The 19,558-nt window shown below is 44.2% G+C and overlaps 1 protein-coding gene across 3 annotated transcripts in view; it reads right to left on the minus strand.

Moving 5' to 3' along the window:
- Nucleotides 1–14,359, minus strand: part of WASF3 (WASP family member 3) — a 75,402-nt gene extending 61,043 nt beyond the window's left edge. For all 3 annotated transcript variants that reach the window (XM_055542505.1, XM_055542504.1, XM_055542502.1), the window contains exon 1: nucleotides 14,240–14,359. The gene's annotated coding sequence lies outside the window, so the exon portion shown is untranslated. The remainder of the gene's footprint in view (nucleotides 1–14,239) is intronic.
- Nucleotides 14,360–19,558: the final 5,199 nt, after the last annotated feature.

Raw genomic sequence — 19,558 nt, forward strand, 5'->3', positions numbered from 1 at the left:
AGGTTCAATCCCTGTGTGGGGAAGATCCCCTGGGGAAGGGAATGGCAACCCACTCCAGTATTCTTGCCTGGAGAATCCCATGAACAGAGAAGCCTGGTGGGCTACAGTCCACGGGATTGCAAAGAGTCAGACATGACTGAGCACATGGACCAGGAGGTCAGAGATTCACTGTGCTGAGCCCAAAATGAACTGCACTGAACTGAGTTCTCAGGACCTTCCTGACATCTCTTTCTGGTGAGCCGTGGCTTCTGCACACCCAACCTTTCCCAGCCACTGAGGGGACAGCCATCCTCCTGATGCCTGTTACTACCTGCGGAAACTGAAATGGTCCTGACGCAGCCGCCCAACCACAAAGGCAAACTTGAAGAAAGCAAGAGAGACTCCGACAGACGGTCATGGCTCTAAGAAGGGACATCCTACTGATGTGATACAGACGAGGAATGGAGAGGCGGCCCAAAGCCACAGGACAGTGTGTTCTGGGCCATTTCCCCGAAAAACTGCCAAAGAAACAACAAAAGCAGGAAATAACAAATTCACAATTTAAAAAGCAAATACAAATACTTTTTAATAGAATGGGCTTCCCTGGTGGCTCAGACTATAAAGAATCTGCCTGCAATGCAAGAGATATGGGTTGTATCCTTGGGTCAAGAAGATCCCCTAAAGAAGGGCATGGCAACCCACTCCAGAATTCTTGCCTGGAGAATCCCATGGACAGAGGAGCTTCACATGCTGCTGTCCATGGGGTCGCAGTGTCAGACACAACTTAGCAACTGAACAACACAACAACAACAGCGAGAGGGTTAAAACAGCCTTGGTGGTGGTGGTGGTTTAGTTGCTAAGTCGTGTCCGACTCTTGCAACCCCATGGACTGCAGCCCTCCAGGTTCCTCTGTCCATGGGATTTTCCAGGCAAGAATACTGGAGTAGATTGCCATTTCCTTCTCCAGGGGATCTTCCCGACCCAGGAATCGAACCCAGATCTCCTGCATTGCAGGCAGATTCTTTACCGACTGGGCTACAAACTAGCCTTAGGATGTAGCATTTACTGTTACTGCATGGGAAAAAAGGAAGGACAACAGATCAAAAAGTTTTGGTCAACTCAAACCTCTCTGGGTTTACATTTATTCAACTTTCCTAAAATGTGGCTTAACTCACTACTGTTCATATCCCCAGCACTTCAGAACTTCTGGGAACTTAAATTTAAATGAAATTTGCTGAATCTTATATATTTTAGTACTTGAGATAAGTCAAATTTCACTCAATTCAGGAAAAGAAATCATATTCCATCCATCTAGATAAGGAAGGGTTTCTCATTTCACCAACAAACCAATGCTTGTAAAACAAACATAATCTTTAAAAAAAAAAAATCTGAAATTACCAGAAATAATTTGAGGCTGACAGTAGAATTACGGGGCAGAAAAAAGTCAACAAGGTGCCGAAATGTATTATATGAAATCCAACACTTCAGAAATAATATTTCAAAGCTAACTAAACCTACAAAAGCATATGAATCTAATGCTTGGCTGCTTTTATACAAAGCCCATTGAAAGGGATTCCATTCACTGAGGTTCTTTGAGATGTTCCTGACAGAAACAGAAACTGCACATATTTTTAAAATACATTATGCTATAGCACTTCTGAGGGGGGAAAAAAACATGAAAGCCAACTTTTGGACACATTCATATTAATAAGAACCTATCCTAATAACTGCTCTAAAAGGAAAAACTGAAGAGGTTATTTTCAAGTGCCTTTCATACTGGAAACCCAAAAATACACAATAAGAAGTGACTGGAAATACATGCATCTCTAATTTTCAACAGCTAAGGCTTCCGAAAGGCAGTCAATCCAGAAATCATGTGTTTTTCGGGCAAGTTTTAGTTTCATTTTTCTCTGGGCTCATTCATTTGCTTCTGATGACCATGCATAATCAGTGGGCATGCTAACTGTTAGGAACGGCGTCTCCTGCTGGAAAAGGTCATCACAAGAATATGTGCTCAGATGTGTCCGACTCTGTACAACCCCATGAACTGCAGCCCGCCAGGCTCCTCTGTCCATGGGATTTTCCAAGCAAGAATACTGGAGTGGGTTGCTATGCCCTCCTCCAGGGGATTTTCCCGACCCAGGGACTGAACCCAAGTCTCCTGCATTGCAGGCAGATTCTTTACCACTGAGCCACTGGAGAAGCCCCTCACAAGGGTACACACCATCTCTAAAGATCATAGTGAGGGATGGATGCAGGGTGACCAGGATGCAAAGACAGTCACGTTTTTCTTTTTTTTTTTTTTTTTTCATTTCCCTCCCCTAAAAGTTCAGAGACAAAATAAAAGTGGTAAAATAGGCAAGGTGATAATATAAATGAGATTTTGTTATATCTGGAAAACAAACCAAAATACAAATGTTCCCTCATAAAGAACTATTATTTTCAACCTATTTCCTATCTTTTGTACTTTGATTTAATGTTTGTCTGGAATCCATGAAACATTAAAATACTTGAATTTTATTTGATTATATCCAAAATTACTCAATAAAAGGGAAGCAAAAAATTATAGTTAAATAATTTGCTTATAATGGATCATCACCATCTTCCCCCTTCTCTAGCTTGGGTGTTTTATTTACTTTTGTGTTTTAATCTAGTTTCTCTCTTCTTGCTATACAACAGTTTCACAGTAAAAAGACAGTTCCAGACAACTGTCATTCTAAAATTCTATAGTCCAAAACACATTTATAGATTGTTTTTCAACAGTTTTGAAGTTAAGTTCTACCTAGCTGGTAGAAGATTAACAAAACTGACACACCTTAGACTGACCATGAAACAAGGGGAGGAATCACAAATCGGTAAAGTCAGGAATGAAAGAACAGACATTGATCACTACTAAGGATTACAAGGGAATACTCTGAAGAAGGTTATGCCACTAGACAATTTAGATGAAAAGGGAAATTCCTAGAAACATATAAATTAACAAAACTGACTTAGAAAGAGAAAACCTGAATAAATGGACAGCAAGTTAAGAGACTGAATTAGTAATTAAAAATCTTCCCACAGAGAAAAGCTCAGGTCCAAATGACTTCACAGGTGACTATCTAAAAAGAAATACCAATCTTTCACAAATTCTGCTACAAGAGGAAACACTTCCTAACTCATTCTATGAACCAGTTTTATGCTGACACCAAAGCCTGACAAAACACCACAAGGAAACTATACATCAATATCCCTCATGATTAGATGCAAAAACCCTCAACACAATATTAACAAATCAAATCTAGAAACATATAGAGTTACATATCATGAACAAATTGGATTTATCCCAGGAATGCAAAGTTAGCTTAACCCCACAAAATCAATTAGCACAGCATGTCATATTAATAAAGGACAAAACTACATGACTGTCTCAAAAGACATAGAAAAAGTCTTTCACAAAATCCAATACCTATTTGTGATTAAAAACTTCCAAACTAAGAACTGAAAAAATGTCTTCAACCTGATAAAGGGGATCTATGAAAACAACTAACATCATACTGAATGACAATGTTTTCCCCTTAAAATCAGGAAAAAGGCAAAAATGCCCACTCTTACCACTTCTATTCCATATTGGAATGCAAGTTCCACCAGGTACAGAAAGGCAAAAAAGAAAAAAGAGGAGATCATCCAGATGGGAAGAAGAAAACTGTCAGTCAGTTTCATGACTAGAGCATGTCATGATCCCACATGTGGAAAGTCCTAGGGAATCCACAGTGACACTGCTAAAACCAAAGGACAGGTTCTACAAGGTCACAGGACACAAACCAGCACAAAGCAACTGCGGTGCCATGAAACCCGAAGACCACTGCTCCTGGCAGGAAAGCAAGGACAAACCTAGACAGCGTGTTGAAAAGCAGAGACACTACTCTGCCAACAAAGGTCCATATAGTCAAGGCTGTGGTCTTCCCAGTGGTTGTGAGAGTTGGACCGTACTGAAGGCAGAACGCCAAAGAATTGATGCCTTTGAACTGTGGTGCTGGAGAAGATTCCCCAAAGTCCCTGGGACTGCAAGAAGATCAAACCTGTTAATCTTAAGGGAGATCAACCCTGAATATTCAGAAAGGACTGATGCTGAAGCTGAAGTTTCAGTATTTTGGTCATCTGATGCGAACAGATGACTCACTGGAAATGTCCCTGATGCTGCGAAAGATTGAGGGCAGAAGGAGAAGAGGGTGTCAGAGGATGCGATGGCTGGAAGACATCACCCATGCAATGAACATGAACTTGGGCAAACTCCAGGAGATGGTGAGGGACAGGGAGGCCTGGTGTGCTGCAGTCCATGGGGTTGCAAAGAGTCGGGCATGACTGAGTCACTGAAAAACAACAGGTGAAAATAAAGTTTTTCTTTTTAATTACATTAAAAACATTTAAAACAGACTCAAATGGCCTCTTCCTTTTCTTTTTCTACTTAAGTGTTTAAAACTTTTTTTCTTGGAAATATTTCACATCTACAAAAAGGCTCACAGCCCCCTAACAACTTTTAGAGAATTACCATGAAGTGGACAAACCCAGGTAATTCACGGAGATCATGAAGCAAGGCACTGCCAGCACCCTCAGATGTGCCCGCCATGCCCGCTCAGGTGTTAATCCTTTCTCATTCCCAAAGGAAATCACTTCCCTCACTAACACCTCTTTTTAATTTTAAGTGAAATCTCGCAGTTATGAATTCTGCTGTTTAGCATCTTCTGCCCAACATTAAATGTATGAGATTATCATTGTTATTGCATGGAACATAACGTTTTCCATTTCTGTCTCTGAATAATACATGAATTCACCACAATTTACTCAGTCACTCTACTGCTGATGAACATCTAGGCTGTTTACAACGGGCTATTACAGCAATGCTGTTGTGAACACCACCATACCTGCATCCTGGTAGGGTTGTGCATTTCTGCTGGATGTATGTACACCTAGAACAGAGACTCTGGCTCACATGGTACGTGGATAGTCAGCTTTAGTAAATAACGCCTGACAATTCTCCATGTTTGTGACAGTTTGCACACCCATGGGTCAGGGATACGAATGCCCACTGCCCCATTGCTCTGCACACTACATGCCTCTGTCTGGCCTTTTCCACTGTAGCCAATCTGATGACTCTACGGTGGCATCTCAGGATTAATTCTATCTGTGCTTCCTGATTCCTAATGAATTTAAGCTTCTTTTCATGTGTTCACTGGCCATCTGTAAGGCCATACCTGTACATTTGTAAAATACTTATTCAAATCTCTTATCCATTTTTCTTTTGGATCACACATCAATTCTCAAAAAGACCATACTTTCCAAACTTTCTGTATATAATACAATCAAATGTCTACACATTTTTGGTTCTGTTTCAGGGCTTTCTATACAGTTTCATTAATTTGTTTGCCTACACTTGTGCCAATATTGCACTGTCTAGAATATATGACTTTATAAACTCTTGATATCTGATAAGTCCTGCCATCTGTTCTTCTTCAAGGGTGTCTTGAAATTCTTTGCTCTCTACATTCATATAAATCCTAGAAACACATAAACATAGCCAATGTCCACACCCCCAAATTTTTTCAGGCTATGGACTAGAGTTGAAAGGAATCTATATCAATTTAGGGAGAAGTGACATCTCTGTAATATTAGTCTTTCATTCCATGAACATGGTATATTCCTTCTTTACTTACCTGTTTCTTGAATTTTCTAAATAATTTATGGTTTTCTACGTAAAGGTATTGCAAATTACTTGCAAGTTCTACTCTTGTATATTCAGATACTTACTGCTATTATAAATAGGACCTTTATTAACTTCATTTTCTAATTGTTTATGGCTATAGAGAATCTAGCAAGCGGGCTAAACACACATCTTAAGTCTAATAACTTACACATAATTTTTTGGATGTTTATACATACAAAATAGTTTTGTCTACATGTACTAAATTTTCTCCTCTTCCAACTCTTGTATATTTTCTTTTTCTTATCTTACTGCATGGGCAAGAACCCACAACATAATGCTGAATAAATGTGATAATAACAAGCATCCAGATCTCATTTCCAATTTCAGAAGGTCACTTTTTATTATTTCACCACCAATATGACATCTGCTGCACATTTTCTTACAGATACTCTTCCTAGTTTGCTTGAACGTTTTTCATCACAACTAGATATTAAATTTAGTGTTTCCTGCATCTAATGGTGATTGTCTAGCTTTTCTGCCTGCATTAATATGGTGATATACACTGGATTCTGAATGCTAAACCAACACTGCATTCTAGAATAAACACAAATAGCACATGACATATTATCCTTTTATATTAACAGATCTAACTATTAATATTTAGGATTTAGCAAGCATGTTCATGAATGACACTGCCCTTTTTTTTCCTTGTAATATCCTTGACAATATTAGATGTTAAAATTATGCTGGCCTGGCAGGACTTCCAGGCTCAGAGGACTTTTGCCTACCTAATTCCAAATCTCCCCATTCTCCCTCCAAACCATCCATAAGAAGAGTGAAAAATCCACCTATGACCATGCCTTCCAGCATTAATAGAGAAGGCAGAATACAACAGCCTTCAAATTACTTGTAAGTAGAGGAATAAACTGAATTCCAATAGAGCTTCCAACACACACCACCTCAAGCCAACGTGCTTCTCGTGCTGAGTCACTGACACCTTGCATTATTCAAATAAGTCCCTCGCATCTAAAACAACGACCTGGGAGGCTCAAGTGCCGCTGACAGTACAGGTATTGTTGTTTTAATTCCAAATCCTCATGGAGTTTTGATTCTCATTATTGATAACAGCTTTATTATTATGAGTATCTCCTATAAGTTAATTCAAGCCCTTATGTAATGGGGGAACAAGAGAGATAAGCCCCCACTGTTTGTGTCCAATAAAATCATCAAGTATCCCAATAAATATTTGGAGAGAGTACATATTCCATTTAAACAAAACTGTACTTGGAACTTTCACTTATACACAGTGGATCTAAGTTATTTCAGTGTCAAAAAAAAAGAAAAAAAAATGCTGAGTAAATATTAAAATATAGGGCAATATCATTTGTTTCAAATGAAATTTGACAATCATTAGCAACCAAATAGCTGAAGAAATAAAGCCACAAACTTCCAAACTGTGTAGCAGGAAATAGTAGCCACAGATATGGCTTAAAAGAAATTATCTTCTAAACTCTTTAATGCCTAATCCCTAATACAATTCTTTCAAATGATGCCCTAAGGTTTTGTCATGTCCGTAATTTTTTTTTTTTTTTTGGAGAAGTAGAATGTCCAGGATGTTCCTGGACATCCTGGAGATGGAAGAAGTTTTTAACTAACCTATGTGATTGCAATGGACAAACAGTGCAAAAGATATGCATTTTTAATTAGGCTCAGGTAGGGACTTCACTAAGGTTGACAAGCCTGTAACCATTCAAAATTACAATGCCAATTTGTATAAAGAAGTAATGTTTTAATAATCTTCCTCCCTGGGATATCTCAAAGAACAATTTCCACTTCAGTCAAGCCTTTGGAAACAAAACTGTTTGCCGTGTGTAACTGAAATCCAAAGACAGGTGACTGGGGAGTTTGGGGGATTCTGTGTATTGCCGTTTTTTAAATCAATAATCAAGGTCGTTAACTCTAAAGGGTGTACAAAAATGGGAGACAAATCCTATGGAAAACCAAGAACGAAGATATGTTCTAAATCTACAGGGTCGGTTATAAAACAAATTAGTTTTCTATTACTATTGAAATAGATGAATGTCTTGTATTAGAAAATTACAATCATGGCACCAAAATTAAGATGTTACTTTGCAGAAATGGAAGGTGACTCTGTGGCTCCCTTTTCCAGGCTACGGACAGCCGCTCACAGGATGAGACCAATAGGAGCACACGCTGCTTCGTCTCTCTCCCTGCAACTTCCTGGTTAATGCCACCCCACTTTGGACTGGACGCTTGGCTCTCTGTTTAGGCCCTATTCCTTCCAGGCACCACAAGGAGTAATTTAAATCCCTGAGCCTCTCCAGAAGCATTCATTCTAGCCTGAGGAAAGAGTTACAATGTCAGGGCAAAGCGGAAATCTGCCCAGGTAATTCCCTAACCCAGCACTACATAAAGGAACAGGTGAAAACCAAAAAGCAAGGTGTCATATACTATTTTGAGACGCTGAAAGAAAATAAGTGTGATGCTAGCAGGACAAAATGACTCCAATCAAGTTTTTAAAATTACATAGTAGGGGTAGTGCTCTGCTTAAGTCATGAATCAAAACTGATGACATTCAGTCAATGAAAAAATATTTTTTGAGGCTCTTCTATGTGCAAGGCATACACTATTTCATTCATTTAGTGGATAAAATATGGCCACATGGGCTCTGGTTCACAGTCAATCACATCCATACCTTTACACTGCCAACAGAATTTCACTGAACTGTTGACAAGCACAAAACAGGGGCCGGCACTCAGGGAGAGGATGGTAGGAGATGAATTAAAATGGAACTGTTGCCATAGATAATAAAATCTTTGGGTTGGGACTCCCGTGGTGGTCCGGTGGCAAAGACTCCGTGCTCCCAGTGCAGCGGGCCTAGGTTCAAGCCCTGGTCAGGGAACTAAAGACTCCACCCGCCGCAACAAATATCAAAGACCCTACATGCTGCAACTAAGACCCGGGACAGCCAAAATAATGCAAATAAATATTAGGAAAAAAAAAAAACTTTGGATAGCACTGGAACACAACTTTTAAGGTCCAATACTGTCAGAAGTACTCAGAGATCAAAGGTCAAGTTGGCTGGTGGAAGACAATGAGTGTTACCCCTTTGAGCTAAGGCTATGAGCTATCGTGGTGTTTACCTGAGGTCATCTGACAAAGCCAGACACATCTACCAAGACAGGCACCACCTGTCCGGTTCCTGCCCATCAGGAGTTTATAGATGATGGATGAGACAATTAACCCTCTGCCTCACCTCTCTGGCTTTAGAGGACAGGAGTTTGGCTGTATCAAACCTGTCACCACCAGTAACTATCATGATACATGGTAGGCATCCAAACACGAGGGGACCTTCTGAATAGAACCAGAAAGCAAAAACTAAAAGAAATTAAAATAAATAAAACATTGAAAAAGTTCAAGAATATGTAAATACAACTGAAAACATCTCTACATCAATTCCAAGACCATTGTTCCGGAAGGTCAGAGGGCACCCCAACAACAGGCATAAGGGGGAAAAAAATCTCATTTGTAAAGTCTTGAGAAATGATCCCAGATGCTGAGCTCAGAGTCAAGGCTCAGAGGCTCTGCTGCTGCTGCTGCTGCTAAGTCGCTTCAGTCGTGTCCGACTCTGTGCGACCCCAGAGACGGCAGCCCACCAGGCTCCCCCGTCCCTGGGATTCTCCAGGCAAGAACACTGGAGTGGGTTGCCATTTCCTTCTCCAATGCATGAAAGTGAAAAGTGAAAGTGAAGTCGCTCAGTCATGTCCGATTCCTAGCGACCCCATGGACTGCAGCCTACCAGGCTCCTCCGTCCATGGGATTTTCCAGGCAAGAGTACTGGAGTGGGGTGCCATTGCCTTCTCCGTCAGAGACTCTAGCAGACCTAAAAAAGTGAGAAAATACCCTGGGGTGTTTGGGATATTTAAAACTTTTTTAAAAATAAAAAGTCAACAGAGGTGAAGAAGAGCTAACCCCAGAGACAGGAGGCATGGTCCAGGGAAAAAAACAGATCAGGGTGATTCCAAAGATCCAGAGTGAAATCTGAGTATGGAGAATATTCTAATCGAAGGATATCTATTAAGTTAAGGGGGGAGGGGCTCTGATTGGAAAAAAACAAGACTGGCCTTGAGGTCAGTGGCCAAGAAAGCACCGCCAGGAAGGGGCAACCAGAGAGTGGACGTCACAGACAATGTGACCCTCCAAGGACACGAGGACCCGGGAAAATGACAAGGCTGTGCACACAAATACCCACCCTTAGAAGAACCACCTGCTGCAGGAAAAGCGTGCCTTAAGAGGAAAACAGCATCTTAAGAAGACTGCTTTTAACAAGAGAAACTTCTGACAGTATTGGACCTTAAAAGCTGTGCTCCAGTGCAATCCAAAGTTGTTTTTTTTTTTTATGTTTATTTTTATTTATTTATTTTGGCTGCGTCGGGTCTTAGTTGCAGCATGTAGGGTCTTTGATCTCTGTCGTGGCAGGCGGAGTCTTTACTTGCAGCATGTGAGTTCTAGTTCCTTGACCAGGGATTGAACCTGGGGCCCTGCACTGGGAGCACGGAGTCTTAGCCACTGGACCAGCACAGAAGTCCCAATCCAAAGATTTTACTATCTACTGCAACAGCTCCATTTTAGTTCATCTCATAACAATCCTCTCACTGAGTGCCGGTCCCCGTTTTGTGCTTGTCACAAAACACCAAACTCACCCTGGACTAGGGTTCCTCTCTAAGCAAAGGCCCTTCTCTCATCTTCAAAATCTAGCCTTCCCTGACTGGCTTCACCCCCTTAGCTCCATCACCCCTCAATCCACAGCAGTAAGGCTCCCTTGAGATGCCTCCTGCCAAAATCAGTAATTACATCCTACGGCTAAACCCAACAGAAACCTTGAAACCATCTTCCAACGACATGTCTGTCCAGCACCCTCTGCCCCTTGGTCCTTTAATATGCTCAAACCCCTCCAGTAAAAAAGAAGAAAATGCCCCCCTTTGCCTACCCTCCTCCATCACCCTTCAGCACCACACTTCTGGCCCCCGCTTACAAGGAAGCCCCCTCACACACCGGCTGTCTCTCTCCTATTCCCGTCACCGTGTCACCCACTGCCATCACCTCTGTGATAATGACCTGGCTGCTATCATCCCCCTTGAATGACGTTTCACTGGATCATGGTTTCCCAGACACCACCCATGTCCCCAACTCCCATTCTTTCAGTCTCGACGTGGCAGCCTGCCTTTTAAATACGAGGACCCTGCAGAGTCCATTCTCCTCACTTCTCTTCTCGCTCTACACATGCTTCCTGAATAACCCAATCTACTCCACAGCCTCCACTGTTAACAAAGGCAGAGGTTCCAGAACTTTCTCTGCTCACTGCACCCTCTTGACTGCACCAGAAAATACCCAGCGAGTAATGAAACCCTTAGCTACATGCAAGTAATAAGTATCTACTAGCACTTCCATTTGAAAACAGTGCACTTCTATTGAGAGAAAACGGGTATTTTATTTCACTGTTAAATAAACCATGAACAGCCCACGTGCCTGTGTGGAACAGCTCACAGTTTCTCACACCTGCAGTCAGATTGAATACCTCTCCCCCAACCCCTTCCCTAGCAAGCAGGGAAGTCCCAGCTTTGCAAAGACAACATCATCAGAAGGAATTTGGTAGAAACTCTGGTGGAAGCAGTCCTTGGGTGCTCAGGGTGGACAGGTGTTTGCACCACTGAGGGTCCTTCAACAATTTAATCCCCACAGTCTCCCTGCGAGTTCACTGTGGCAAGTAGTTTGGGAGCCAGTGCTGAGAACTCTCGAGTGCGTGTCTCCTAGTCCAGACACCTCCCAATATCCGGATCCCAGTGAAGCCACTGACCGATGCGCCCTGCAGGCACCTTGAACTTGACAAGGTCAGCATCTTCCCCAAGGGAATGGTTGCTACTTCCTGACTTGGTATCTAGGGACAGCAGAGCCATCCACCAACCAACACCCTGCATGGCCCTGTCCCCTCCCTCTCCCGACACACACACAACCCTGTCCTACTCCTCAACCTCCCCTCCCTCCAGCCTTGCCCCACTGCCCGTTCTCCAAGGACACACCTGACCATGGAGAAACAGGAGAGGACTAGGGCGCCAGTAAGAGGAGGAGAGGAGACTGCAGGCTTTCTACTCCACTGATCTCTAGAGTGATGTTAAATTTATTATACAATATGCATTATTTATGCAGTGCTGGTCTACAATATTCCAGTATTACCTACCTAAAATGACTTGGGGATAAAGAACCAGCCCTGAAGAGGAATGCAAAGGTCCAAATGCCAAGAGCATTTGGAAAAACCAGGTGCTGAGAAACAAGGATGGAAAAGAAAAGTTGAGCATTTGTGGTCTGTCCAGCCATGTGGAGGCACTCCCAAGAAAATATAAGGAATGACAGTCGCCTATGCCTGGAAAACACAATCTCGAACAGCTATCCTTCAGAGAAAGTTCTGGGCACTCTGAAGGACCATCAGCAATGGCCTAGGAGCTCAGATAACTCTGAACACTTGAAACAGGTAACTGTTTCAATCAAAATGTTCCAATAACCAAAAAGTTCCTTGCCACATGCAGGTCTCCACAGGAAGAAAGGTAAAGCCCACCTACAAGGACACACTGGGAAGAGGAGGGATGCGCTAATGCTGGCAGGACAGTTCAGCAAAGTGTGTTTTTCCACCTTTATATTCAGAATTTCGGAGAAGGCAACAGCAACCCACTCCATTACTCTTGCCTGGAAAATCCCATGGACAGAGGAGCCTGGTAGGCTGCAGTCCACGGGATCACTAAGAGTCAGACACGACTGAGTGACTTCACTTTCACTTTTCACTTTCATGCATTGGAGAAGGAAATGGCAACCCACTCCAGTGTTCTTGCCTGGAGAATCCCAGGGACGGGGGAGCCTGGTGGGCTGCCGTCTCTGGGGTCGCACAGAGTCGGACACGACTGAAGCGACTTAGCAGCAGCATTCAGAATTTGTAAAAATGGTGTAGAACATCATTGACTATTCGGTCAATAAATCTGAGACAGAGAGAGAAAACGATGCTATAATGCAACTTCAGGTCAGCAACCAGAAGGGCAGGAACAATTTTTTATAAGTAGATAGTTAGTTCTAGAACAAGCTTTTCACTGTGGTAAGAAAACAGAGACTACAGGTCAGATGGTAACTACATAAAGCCAACCAAACTTTCCAACCTAGTGAGCTCGAAACGTCTGAAAAGACACAGCTCTCATGAATATAAATTAAGAAGGTCTTTAAAAATGAAGAAAAATGAGTCTGACTGTGGCTGTTCTTAGAAAGGAGCCCAGTCACACAATGAGAACTGCCTATGGGAAAGACCAGGCCAGCTTCCTTTTGTTTAACCTCTCAAGCAGATAAAAAGAACTAGCTTTCAAGAATCTCCGCATTGTTTCACGGCTAGAAAAGGAAAGTTGGGTGAAGCAGATACAAAAAGAAGTAACCAACCTTCAACGGAATTTGCCCTAGAGGCAAAAGAAATGTAAGTCAATTATAACACTTTGAACCTAATTTCGATAGAGAAGCAGACATTTTAAACTTTTGGCAAACCTCATATTTTTTAAGATGCAAAACATTTCTAATGGCTGGCTCCTCCCCTTAAAAAAATGTGGATTCCAGTTCTTTAGTACCTCCTGCCCCACGAGACACTTCATTTGAAGCGCTTCAAAAGCTAAAGCAGACCTTTTAAAGTGTCAGCTTTTAAAAACTTAGTAATTATTGCTAGTAGTGACTGAGTATTTAAAATTCACCCCCAAATGAGAAAGAATTCCTATTCCGCCCAATAGCAGCTAAGAAATGAGATGTTCCATTCATCCCTTAAGCCCACGGCTGAGTTTCTTAATAATTAAGAACTCTGCTCTCCACCAGGGAACTCTCCCTTGCAGAGACTGAACCAAGAAGAAATCGCCATTGCCCGTGAGCCGGCACACCGAGCGAGGCAAAGGCTTTCCCCCGCTGCCGAAGCCCCGGGCCCCGCCGGCCCCGCGGGGAGAGTCTCCCCGGAGGACGCATCCCTGCCCAGCGACCCCCCAGCCCCGCGGCCCCGCAGCGCGCCGCTCCCGGGCTGCCGACCCCTTCCCGGAGCCCAGCCCGAAGGTTAAGGCCAGGACCGTGACCTCGGGTTCCCGCAGCACCGGGGGAGGGCCGAGCCGAGCGGAGAGGGCCGGACCCCGGGCGGCGGGCACGCGGGGACCGGGCCAAGGTGCGGTGAGGGCGCGCGCAGCCCGGAGGGACGCGAGGTTCCCGGGCGCTGGGCAGCCCCGCGCTCGTGTGTGCGGCGCGGGCCGAGGCCCGGGCGCCAGCCCTGCGGCCGGGAGGCGCGTACCGGGGCCAAGGGCCGCGGAGCGACCGCGGGAAGCCGGCGGGGTGGATGCGCCGGGCCGCACTGGGCCCCGCCGATCGCCCAGGCGCCCGGGCGATGCAGCAAGTTCACTTGGCCGCGGGGCTGCGGGGGCCCGCCTCCGCCCGGCCCGGAGCCGGCAGGGATCGAGGCCGGGGACAGAGAGCTGGCCGGCCGCAGCGCGCACTCACCGGTCCGCGCCCCCAGCTCCATGGTCCCGCCGCGGCCGCCCCGCACCTCCCGCACAGCCCCGCACCGCCCCGCGCGCAGCGGCGCCGGCGACGCCGCCTCCGGCCCGGCCACGGCCGCGGCCACGCCCCCTCCCGGCGGGGGGCCCGGCGGAGCGGGGCGGGGCCCCGCGCCGGCTTCACCAACCAGGGCCCGCTCGTCGTCCGCGGCTCTTGGATTGGCGGGCGCCTCGGCCAGTGGGAGCGCGGCAGGAGCGCGGCGTGTCTGCGCCGAGGGGCGGGGCATTGCGGAGGAGGCGGCTCTCAGCCTTGGTCCTCCGCCCCGAGCTTGGGGATGAGGCTCTGACCAGAGTCCCTCCCCCGGGGAGATGGACAGGTGAGGACGCTTTGGGCAGAGTTTAGTGTGGGGGCCGCGCATCCTTTCCACTTATGATGGGCGCACTGCAGTCCCTTCGGGTGTCCTCCCCTAACCGAACCTTGTCGGGCTTGGAGGGATCTTGCAGACAGAGATGCATTTACCTGCGTGCTGCAGAGTTGAGGGCTGGCCGCCCTGAGAGGATTAGAGCCGTGCCCGCGGTTGGTCTTATGCCCTTCTCAAATCCTTTACCGGCCTCCCTGCAGAGCCTTCTCATCTTCCTTTGCAGATGTTTTCCCTTATTCCCCCAACTCCAGTCTCCCTCTTTCCAAATGTGAGAGAATCCACAGTATCTATTAAACGCAGGGTACGCCTGAAACTACTCAGCCAAGCCCCGTGGCAGTGGGACTTGATGACTTAGGGATAAACTTAAGGAAAGAAAAGAAGGGGGGAGGAGAAGGGAGGAAAGGAAGACAAAAAAAGAGAGAGAGAGAGAAAGCCAATTATGTTCTCCCAGGTCTTGAAGGATGTGTGGATCATAACAAACAGTGGAAAACTCTTAAAGAGATGGGAATATCAGACCATCTTACCTGCCTTCTGAGAAACCTGTATGCCGGTCAAGAAGCAATAGTTAAAACCTTGTATGGAACAACTGACTGATTCAGGACTCAGAAAGGAATATGATAGACGTTTATTGTCACCCTGTTTTTTTAACTTATGTGCAGAGCACATCATGAGAAATGCAGGGCTGGATGAGTTAAAAGATGGAATCAAGTTTGCAAGGAGAGACAACAACAATTTCAGATATGCGGATGATACCACTCTAATGGCAGAAAACGAAAGGAACTAAAGAACCTCTTGATGAGGGTGAAGGAGACTGAAAAAGCAGGCTTAAAACTAAATATTAAAAAAACTAAGATCATGGCATCTGGCCCCATCATTTCATGGCAAATAAAAGGGGAAAAGGTGGAAGCAGTGACATATTTCCTCTGCTTGGGCTCTAAAATCACTGCGGATGGTGACTGCAGCCATGAAATTAGAAGACAATTGCTGCTTGGCAGGAAAGCTATGACAAACCTAGACAGTGTGTTAAAAAGCAAAGACATCACTTTGCCGACAAAGGTCCCTGTAGTCAAGGCTATGGTCTTTCCAGTAGTCACATACAGTTGTGAGAGCTGGACTGTAAAGAAGGCAGAGCGCCAAAAAATTGATGCTTTTGAACTGTGGTGCTGGAGAAGACTCTTGAGAGTCCCTGGACAGCAAAGAGATCAAACCAGTCAATTTTAAAAGAAATCAACCCTGAATACTCATTGTTAAGGGGAACTTCAGCTGAAGCTGAAGCTCCAATACTTTGGCCATCTGATGCAAAGAGATGACTCATTGGAAAAGACCCTGATGCTGGGAAAGATTGAAGGCAGGAGGAGAACAGGGTGACAGAGGATGAGATGGTTGGATGGCAGCACCAATGCAATGGACATGAACTTGGGCAAAATCCAGGAGATGGTAGGGGACAGGGAAGTCTGGGAGAAGGAAATGGAAACTCAATCCAGTATTCTTGCCCGGAGAATCCTGTGGACGGAAGAGCCTGGTGGGCTGCTGTCCATGAAGTCTCACAGAATCAGATACAACTGAAGCAACTTGGCATGCATGCATTGGAGAAGGAAATGGCAACCCGCTCCAGTATTCTTGCCTGGAGAATACCAGGGACAGAGGAGCCTGGTGGGCTGCCATCTATGGGGTGGCACAGAGTCGGACACGACTTAGCAGCGACTTAGCAGCAGCAGCAGCAGGGAAGCCTAGAGTGCTACAGCCCATGGGGTTGCGAAGAGCCAGACATTACCTGGCGACTGAACAACAACAGCTTTATTCTTTTGATTTACCAGTAAGATCACTAAATCCCAAGCTCAAATCCCAATAAAGAGTTCTAGAACAACTAACTCAGGTTGTCTTTACAGACATATGATAACTACCCACATCTCATCTTGCTGGTAACAGCAACTACATGCTAGGAAAAATACATAATAGTTGATAACAATTTTAGCAATGTTTGCAGCACTGGAAATGCAGAAGAAAAAGCATGCACGCCTCTTTATGTGTAGTCTATTAACCTACATTACTTCCAAAGGAAGGGTTTTTGAAGCTCAATTTAAGGTGACATATATTTAGTTTCCATATTATGGCAACATGAAATATTCTGGTCATTCATAAAGTAAACAGGATATTAGTGAATTATCATAGTGCTCTGTATTTGAAGTATTAATACCGAAGTGATAAATTTCTGCTCAATTCAAAGCTGAATTGGCATTCAAGTGAAAATGTTTTTTCTTCATTCTGTCTTCACTTACCCAGGAGAGTAACTTCCATGTCTATATTTAGGTCATTGATTTAGAATTCAAAAACATGAAGGCATAGATTACCCAGAGTGTATTTTCAGGGCTGCTAATCATATCTGCCTTGCTCCTCCTGGCTTCAGTGACCACCCCCCACCACTGTATATAAAGTGCTGCTACACTTAATTTACACCTTCTATTAGCTCTTAATTGTACTATCCTTATGTGTGCAGAGTTGTCTCCTAGAAGTTGGTCTGATCTCAAATTAGATGGTAAATCCCATGAGGGTAAGGCACTTACTTTCTACTCCTGTTTCCTCACTGCATAATGTCTAGAGCAGTGCTGGAACATCCAGTAAATATAAGCCTACCCTAGTGCTGTGTCCATAATGTAGAAAATTTTCTTCAAATATAGTACTTCTGTGATCCAGTCCTTCAGATAAAATTGCTCAGAGCATTTTCATTAAGGGGCTAATGCCTCACACTTAACAGAGCTTGAAAAATGTTGCCAAATCAGGAGTCAATTGGTTGCCTGTAACAGAAACTTGAGTCAAGTGTATAAGAGTGAGGAGGGGTGAGAGGGGGTGTTTCTTAACCATATAGTAGCAAGTCTGGAGTCAGCCTGGGGCTTCTGCCTCAGCTCCAGGATGTCAGTGGGTGTCAGCTTCCTTCTCCCCATAGTCTCTGCTGTCCTTGACACGTGACTCTGTCTTTGTCTCACATGTGCCTGCTCCCCTCTGGACATTGTCTCGTACTCTGGAAAACGGTAGGCGGATGGGTAAAGGATGCAAGAGCAAAGAGATGACTACCAACTGAATCTTCCCCTTAACAATCTTTCTGGGAGGTCCAAACCACCACCTTCTGCCTGCTTCTGATTGGCCAGACATGTGTCACACTGACCACCCCTAGATGCCAAAGAACCTAAAATGCTAAGTAATGCAAGCCCCGGACCTTGTCGGCACTGGTGTTAGGGCTCTAATAGTGAGGGAAAAGGCGAACGTAGTTTCTGCCATGGTTACCCAGTCTCTTCCCTCACTCTTCTTTATTTATTCATGAGATGACCCACTTTTTAAAAAAAGTCATTCAAGTCTCCGTAAGAAAACAGACAGCCCAGTGTAAAACTGAGCAAAAGGTCTGAAGAGACTCCTCATCAAAACAGAGAGGGCAATATTCATGACATGTCAGAGACCTGTAAGTTAAACAATGAAATACTACAGCATACCTTCTAGAATGGCTAAAATCCAAAAAACTAATAATAGCAAACCTGGAAAGGATGCAGAGCACCTGGAGCGCTCATCCCCTGCTGGTGGGAATGCAGAATGGTCCAGCTGTCTTGGAAGGCAGTGTGGTAACTTTACACAAAGCTAAGCAGAGTCTGACCACGTGATCCAGCATGTGAGCCCCTTGGCATTTACCTAGACGAGTTGAAACAAAGGTCCCCATGAGAACCTGAATCCACACGTTTGTTTACATTCGCCAAACACTGGAAGCAACCAAGATGTCCTTCTGTAGGTTAATGGCTAAACAAACTGGTACATCCAGACAATGGGATGTTATTCAGTGATAAAAAAGAAATGAGCTATCAAGCCATGAAAAGATGGAGACAAATCTGAAACATATACAGTATTGTTAAATGAGAGAAGCCAGGCTATATACGGTATGATTCTAACTATGTGACATTCTGGAAAAGGCAAAACTATGGAGACAGTAAAAAGGTCAGTCATTGACAGGGATTAGGAAGAGGCAGAACATAGGATTTTTAGGGTAGTGAGACTGCTCTGTATACTATAGTGGTAGACACATCATTATATATATATATATATATATATGTATGTCAAAAGTCCATAGAATGTACAACCCAATGTATAACACAAAAGTGAAATATCCTGTAAACCACAGACTTTAATTAATAAAAATGTATCAGTATTGGTTCATTGTAACCATTCTAAAAGATATTATTAGCAGTAGAAATCATGTGAGGGGGTCGGTTGGGAAGGGGTGTGGGAGATGGATGTCTGGCCATCTATCTACAGCCCTCTATGAACTATCTGCCCAATTATCATGTGAATCTAAAACTGTGCTAAAGAATAAGTCTATTAATCATTAAAAAAAATAGGAACCATAGTTAACATAATGATGTCAACATAATGAAGCTATCATAATAAAAAGAAAAAATTTGCTTTGAAGGAGTCACCTTTGTTTTATTTATGGACTTTGAATGCATTCACAGACAAATTCTATTACCCTTCTGCTGCTGCTGCTGCTAAGTCGCTTCAGTCGTGTCTGACTCTGTGCGACCCCAGAGACGGGAGCCCACTAGGCTCCTCCGTCCCTGAGATTCTCAAGGCAAGAATACTGGAGTGGGTTGCCATTTCCTTCTCCGATGCAGGAAAGTGAAAAGTGAAAGTGAAGTCGTTCAGTCATGTCTGACTCCCGGCAATCCCATGGACTGCAGCCTACCAGGCTCCTCCGTCCATGGGATTCTCCAGGCAAGAGTACTGGAGTGGGGTGCCATTGCCTTCTCCTACTGCTAAATCTTAAAAAATTCTTCACATATACTTTTTTGTTATTTTAGATTTAGTTCTGGGTAAAAGATTCACCAATTGTCTGCCCGCTGCCACATTTTTTTTCAATCTTT

The sequence above is a fragment of the Bubalus kerabau genome, chromosome 12 (assembly GCF_029407905.1).
Source record: "Bubalus kerabau isolate K-KA32 ecotype Philippines breed swamp buffalo chromosome 12, PCC_UOA_SB_1v2, whole genome shotgun sequence".
In the NCBI taxonomy this organism is placed as follows: Eukaryota; Metazoa; Chordata; class Mammalia; order Artiodactyla; family Bovidae; genus Bubalus; species Bubalus kerabau.